We start from the raw sequence: 7,379 nt of genomic DNA on the forward strand, positions 1-7,379 counted from the left end.
ACTCTATTTATTTTATACTTTTATAACAAATGAGATGCTTTTCAGTTTTGTAGCTGATTGTGACCAAATACCTTTTGTTTTTTATCAGCCCTACAAAAAAATATGACCTATGCAAGAGTGCATTCTGTTTACTGCTTAGTGCTTAATACACTAAAGGAGGCTGTACTGTACCAACTACCTCAGGGGGGACTAAATGCTGCTAGGTGGAACAAACTGTAATTTGCACTACTGTCTGTTCAACATAAATGAAAGAAACCTAGCATTTGGGATTTGTTGCTTTTTCCTGTTGTATGTCGAACGTGACCCCAAAACCGAGGTACGTACCGAACTGTGACTTCTGTGTACCGTTACACCCCTAATATATATATATATATATATATATATATATATATATATATATATATGGCAGACCTCTGCCTTTCCTATGGAGGGAGTGGGAGCCGGGTGAACAATCCACATAAGACTTTAATGCCACACTTTTCAGTGTACATCAAAACATAAACGTGCTTTTCTGCACAATAAACAAACACATTCAACAGCCTTGCTTTTCAGCAGTCAATGTGGCACAGTCACACACAGCTCTGTGCATCTGTCTCTCCCCATCTGCTGCTTTCTCTCCTTCAATACTCCTGTCGCTCCTCCCTGGAACGCGAGACCGGTGTGCAAACAGGTGGAAATCATTTACCACTTATCTCTCCAGCCTCACTCTGCCCTGCCACCGCTCGGCCATGCCCTGCTTACCACAATATAGATAGATAGATTGAGATGTAACGCTTCAAACGCTTTTCACCTACAGTCACCAAAATTGGTACGTATATAGTTCTCATCAAGCTGGACAACTTTCAGAATTATAATTATTTGCTCCGCCCAACAGGAAGTTGTCCATTTTGGATTTTTTGAATATTGCATTCAATATTACTTACTGTTTATCGCAGTACGTTTTGTCCAAACTTTTTCGCTTCGCTTGAGTGTATGCCTGTTGTCTAAATCACTAGTGGTGTTTTGTTTATAAACAAATGTGTTTTGAACAAGTACATTTAACAAGTATTACACAATAATTATACTACTACTAATAATAATCATTCTTCTTCTTCTTCTTCTTCTTCTTCTTCTTCTTCTTCTTCTTCTTCTTCTTCTTCTTCTTCTTCTTCTTATTATTATTATTATTATTATTATTAATGGAAATTGTCATCATACACCCTCATGTTGTTTCAAACCATACGACATTCTTCCATGGGACACAATTATGAAGATGTTAGACAGAATGTTAGCCTTAGTCTCCATTTAATTTCACTGCATGTTTGTTTTCATCATTTTAAAAGGGAATGGTGACTGAGACTGTAAGTCCCTAACATTTTGTCTACTTTATAAACACTTCAAAGAAGATCATAAGCATACAGTTTAATGTGGAGCGGTTGCTGTGTCAGGTGCGTTTACAGAGTGATTGTGCTGTTTGATGCGCAAGAGTTGTTTCTCTCCAGCACATCACACATTTTACTGCTATTGTCTATGTTTTATAATGTAAACATGTTATGAATTCAAAATCAGCCACGTATTTCGCAAAACTGTTTGTTCTTACCACAAGCGAGTCTCTGTTCCCCATCTGTCACTCACTCGACGTTGTGTCGATGTAGTGACACTAGGGGTCACTCTTGGGAGCCCGAGACACCTCTGGTCTTCGATAAAAGGCCAATGAAAAATGGTGAGTGGTATTTGCATACCACTCCCCCGGGCATACGGGTATAAAAAGAGCTGGTATGCAACCACTCATTCATTCTTCATCTCATCCGGAGGGACAATCTCGTCAGATGTACCACGGGAGGGGCCTCACTGCGGGGCGGAGCCTGAGGTGCCACACCGTGTCGTGGCCGTGCTGAGTTCAGGGACATCGAAGTACTTACCTGGCTCCTTGTGACCACCCCCGGAACAGCCTTGGATGGGAGAGGAAGAGGCATGTCCTTGTGACCCGTGGAGACTGTCGCATCGGGGGCGGATTTGTGCCACAGCTGGGCACTCAGGGGTGGAGAGACCGCCGCTGGAGCGCCAAACCTGCCAAATAGAGTGGTGGACGGTGGTCGTGATGACGGCCATGCACACCAGATATGTGACCCAGGGAACAAGGAAATGCTCTTGCTGAACTCTTGGATACTGCAGCCACTTGGGCATGCAGTGCAATTAAATGCAAAGGTAACAAAAGATTCTCCTCCCGGCCCCTTCTTCATTGTACCAAAAAAAGGTGGTGGGTTGCGGCCAATCTTGGACCTGCAAGTACTGAACCAGGCTTTACACAGACTCCCGTTCTAGATGCTGACACAAAGACGTACTCTAGCGAGCATCTTGGGAGGACGAGGAGCAGGTCAACCTGGTAGCACCCTATTGGCCCTCACACTCCTCGTGACAGACCCCCCCCGCCAAATTCCCCTGAGGAAGGACCTTCTTTCTCAGGGACGGGACACCATCTGGCACCCGTGACCAGACCTCTGGAATCTCCATGTCTGGCCCCTGGATGGGATGCGGAAGACCTAAGCGGTCTACCACCCGCGGTGATAGACACAATCACTCAGGCTAGGGCCCCCTCTATGAGGCGCCTGTATGCCTTTTAAGTGGTGTCTGTTCGCTAAGTGGTGTTCTTCCCGATTGAAAGACCACCAGAGATGCGCAGTCAGATCGGTGCTTTTCTTCCTGCAGGAGAGGTTGGAAGGGCGGCTGTCCCCTTCCACCTTGAAGGTGTACGTAGCCGCTATAGCAGCACACCATGACACAGTGGACGGTAAGTCCTTAGGGAAGCACGACCTGATCATCAGGTTCCTGAGAGGCGCCAGAAGGCTGAACCCCTCCAGACCACACCTCGTTCCCTCATTGGACCTCTCTGTAGTTCTTCAGGGTCTACAGAGCCCCCTTTGAGCCTTTGCAGTCAGCTGAGCTTAAGGCACTCTCCTTGAAGACTGCCCTCCTGACTGCGCTCACTTCCATCAAGAGGGTAGGAGACCTGCAAGCGTTCTCTGTCAGTGAAACGTGCCTGGAGTTCGGTCTGGGTTACTCTTGCTCAAGACATGGAGCATGAGTGTCCGGATCCTGACACCAAAACCGAACCAGACAAGGAAGTCAGGACCCAGACACCATGCTCCGGACATGAAACACGAGACCGACTGAAGAGGGCATGGCAGGAAACCACAACCAAAGCCTTGCACTCACACAAAGACAGAAAACAAAACACAGGACAGACGCAGAACAATAATGTCATCATCCTGTCACACAAAACCCCAGACTGACAGAGTGACATGACTGTGACAGTAACGGAGTAAATTTTAGCTGCCCTTAGTCTACTTACTTTTATTTAGCTGTCAGCTATCAACATCTCTCAAAGAGAGCAAAGCTGCGCAACCCAGCATGACCCACAGTGCGGAGTGGATAGTGATTGCAATTATACTATCTCTTTGTATCCACCGAACTTGTTTTATCCCTTGCATTAGCTCAGATCATGCACTTTGAGAGATGTTGATAGCTGACAGCTAAATAAAAGTAATTAGACTAAGGAGTAATTTTGCGTGCAGATGTGAGGGACTTTTATTCTGTCCCACTGCATTGAGAAAGAACTGATAAGGGCACGAATTGAGCAATCAGTGGAAAGGGGCGTTTCATGCCCACCCACATGTGCAAATCAAATATTCAAACTGTTTACCCATTTCCTACCCATTACTCAAATAAATAAATAAATAAATAAATCAAACCGAAAACGCACCGTTTTCTCATTTCTCCTTATTTCTTTTCAAACTGAAAATCAAACTATCAAAATGTACACGTACCCACCCCTTGTCTGCTCTTGTTCAAACAGTTAGATAGTCCCGCTCCTCAAATCACTCCATTGGTTGAGTTACGTTGTTGGGTGGGGTAGCTCAACCAATGGAGTGATTTGAGGAGCGGGACTATCTAACTTGTTGGGTGGGTGGCTTACTTAGTTGTCTCTGGTTTTTTAAATGAATCAGTTAATGTTTTACCCTTAAAATATTTTTGTTTGTCACCATGTAGTGGTGTAAAGATGTAATCTTTACAAATGGTAACTGAGCTAATCTTTATCTTTGGCTTTTATTACTGTCTGATGTTTTACCAAAGTCTTTCTAGCAAGTCAGTCCACTGTCGGCCATCTTTGGAACTCTCTCAGGAGGCTATTTCCAGTCATGCCAGTGCAGCTCCTATCTACTTGAATGGGAAAAGACAGAAATCTCCTAAATGGTTGGTCAAGATTATGATCAAAGTACATATTTCAAATCAGCAGTAAAATCTGACAACACTTATAATAAACTGTGCTTCTTTGCCTCAGATTACGCTAAAAAACTCAATTTTCTCGGCTTGTATCGCTAATGCACATGCGCGTTGAGTTGCTTGACAGGTGATGTCTGTATCTAAAAGGTGATTGGCTCTTTCTCCTGTAAGGCGGGACTTCCTTGCTACATCAGTTGACTGTTGACTGCCGTTGGACGTTCCAATTTCTCCCATTCATATGAATAGAAGTGGCCCATTTTTGCTAAATAATCTCTGGTTTTCCTGAATCTGAAAGTCAACTGATTATGCCTCTTTTGATTGTAATCATCTATTAAATAATGAATTTAGCTTTATTTGTTCTATTCTTATTATTATTTGCTTTCTCTTTTGTTTCCTCAGTTTAACACTGTTTCTAAATTTTACAGCTCTTTGGTTCAACTCATGTTGTTTTTAAATGTGCTCTATAAATAAACTTGACTTGATTTGACTTTGGTGAATGGATTCATAAGCTGTTGTTAAAAGATGTGCAGAAAGCATTCATTAGCACTGTGACCATTACCAAATACAAAGAGAAACCACACTTTCACTGCTTTCTCTCAGGTTTATTACACAACATCTTTACAGCCTGAAAGAAGGAAAAAAGGAAAGATGAAAACGATGATGATGTTCAAGCTGCTGCTGCACTTGCATTCCGATTAATGAATTTGCCTCTTTTGAGGGAGCGCGGTGTTCTGGAGAAATAATCAAACAATCTGCATACTGGTCCAACAAGAGTACCTGGCTACAAAAACATCAGCACTATTAGAACAATATTTATCATAAAAATGCAAATGTTCAGATTGTCAGAAGTATTCCTAAAAACTGATTCCATTTATTTTAAATTGGCACACCTGTTTGCACTGGCGGTGGACTTCACCATATCGAACAGATGTGGCAGTGTGTTCACAGTTGTTCAAAGGTGTCCATCTTCCACAATTTCTGTTCAGGCGTTCAATAGACCTTATCATATCTGCCCTGTTCTGTGGTCGTAGTCTGTCATCCATGTAATTATTTACACGAAAGTTCCCTTCCAGTTTACTGAATCGGCAGCCAGTTGCATTACGCAAGAATGGTGCATAGTCTTACAGTAAATATAATATAATTAAAAGGCATGATGTCATACTTGTCATCTCAAAAATGTTCTGCCCATCTTGCTTTCCCTCTATTGTCTCATCATCAACAAATATAGCATAGTGACTGTAGACAAACTGACATCTAAATTCAATCATGTCTCCAAAGACAGGCTGTAAAGGAAAAAAATTAATTAAACAAATTAGGTAAATAATTTGCACTAATGAACAATACAGCTAAATTCAAATGGTATATAAGTGTTCTCACCTGCTGTTGATTTGCCCGAGGTTGGCCACTAATCTCCTGCACAGAGATGAACAGCTGGAGAAGCACAGTGATAAAAACGAACTTCTTGCTCAGGTTCCTCATTTTTTACAGGATCCTTTGAGAAAGAAACTCATGAAGAAAGCATGTATGCTGTGTTTAAGGTAATATTAATTGTTATGAGAGAATTGACCAAAGTTCTGAGAAATGTGAAAACCAGGTGATAAAAACTGATTCTTGATTTTTACAAGTATAGTTTTAACATAGTAAATTAAACTGAAATTGTTTTAATTTTTAATAAATAATGTAGTAAAAAAAGAAGAAAAAAAAGAGTCCTACTCAGCACTTTTCAAAAATGGCTTGCTTTTCTGCAGTGCTACTGTATTTATTGTTGTGGTCTAATAGCCCACTACCCATGAAAACTTAAGAAATCTCTTTATAATAAAATATAAATAAGTTTAAAAAATCCAAACTATAACAAAGTGGCATTCTTCATTTACATAATGCCAAGCTGCATTTATCTTTGTGTAACTGTCCATAATTATAAACTCATTGTTGCAGTATAGCTCAAAACTTCTATGAAAACAAAGCCCATGAAACAAAGAAGGCTCTTACCTGGGTTGATGATCAGGTAGTGAGGGCTATGAGAACCAGCCATTATAAATAGGGTTCTGACTCTCCTCTCATCAGGACCATCATTCTTGATTTTCTTGTCATTTGAATATGCCCACTGCTTTTACTTTGGTTATTCTGTGCATGTTAATATAAGATATGTAAATGTGAATAAAATGTGTTTTGAATAATAGTCTGTTAATGGAGTTTGCCTTGGTGGCAGTTAAGACATAAAGAAAGGAGTTACAAAGGAAAACAGTGTCTCAGACAAACTGACAAGCTTCTGTCCAGTCAAACTGATGGGCTTAACTAGATGGAGCCAGTGATCCAGCTGGTCTGCGGGCCATTTATAACAGATGTAATAATTCACATTTATTCCTTTACAATGTTATCCAAAGTGACTCAAGAATGAATAACTCTACAACATGAGTGATTCATCCTAAATGGAGAGTAATATGGGAAGTCCTGTAATATTCCAAGATGTCTTAGAAAATATGAGCTAGAATAGAAAAGTAGTTTTGACACTGTGAAGCAACAGAAACTTTTGTTTTATTAATGTAACATCTTACATTAACATGATCGCAAATCATATTTTGAATTTTTACTTCACAATATATGTAAACTATAGTATTACATTACAATATACACTCACTGAGCACTTTATTAGGAAGACTATGGTCCTAATAAAGTGCCTGATGAGGTCTTCTGCTGTTGTAGCCCATCCGCCTCAAGGTTTGATGTGTTGTGCATTCTGAGATGCTATTCTGCTCACTACAATTGTACAGAGTGGTTATCTGAGTTACTGTAGCCTTTCAGTCAGCTCGAACCAGTCTGGCCATTCTTTGTTGACCTCTCTCATCAACAAGGCGTTTCCGTCTGCAGAACTGCCGCTCACTGGAGGTGTTTTGTTTTTGGCACCATTCTGAAAAAAACTGTAGAGACTGTTGTGAGAGAAAATCCCAGAAGATCAGCAGTTAAAGAAATACTCAAACCAGCCCGTCTGGCACCAACTATCATGCCACGGTCGAAATCACTAAGGTAGATTGACAGGTAAATGCTTTGCAAAAATAACACTCTTGCATTATCTAGGTTTCTAAAATTATGAGCGAATTTCACCAATAAATGTTTTT

General features: G+C 40.9%; 1 long non-coding RNA gene across 1 annotated transcript; it reads right to left on the bottom strand.

Moving 5' to 3' along the window:
- Positions 1-5,306: 5,306 nt before the first annotated feature.
- LOC127443131 (uncharacterized) lies at positions 5,307-7,157 on the bottom strand. The gene is made up of 3 exons (XR_007897599.1): positions 6,253-7,157; positions 5,641-5,755; positions 5,307-5,546 (listed from the first exon to the last, which is right to left on the bottom strand). It is a non-coding gene; the product is annotated as an uncharacterized LOC127443131 (long non-coding RNA).
- Positions 7,158-7,379: the final 222 nt, after the last annotated feature.

This window comes from Myxocyprinus asiaticus, chromosome 6, assembly GCF_019703515.2.
Source record: "Myxocyprinus asiaticus isolate MX2 ecotype Aquarium Trade chromosome 6, UBuf_Myxa_2, whole genome shotgun sequence".
NCBI classification, from domain to species: Eukaryota; Metazoa; Chordata; class Actinopteri; order Cypriniformes; family Catostomidae; genus Myxocyprinus; species Myxocyprinus asiaticus.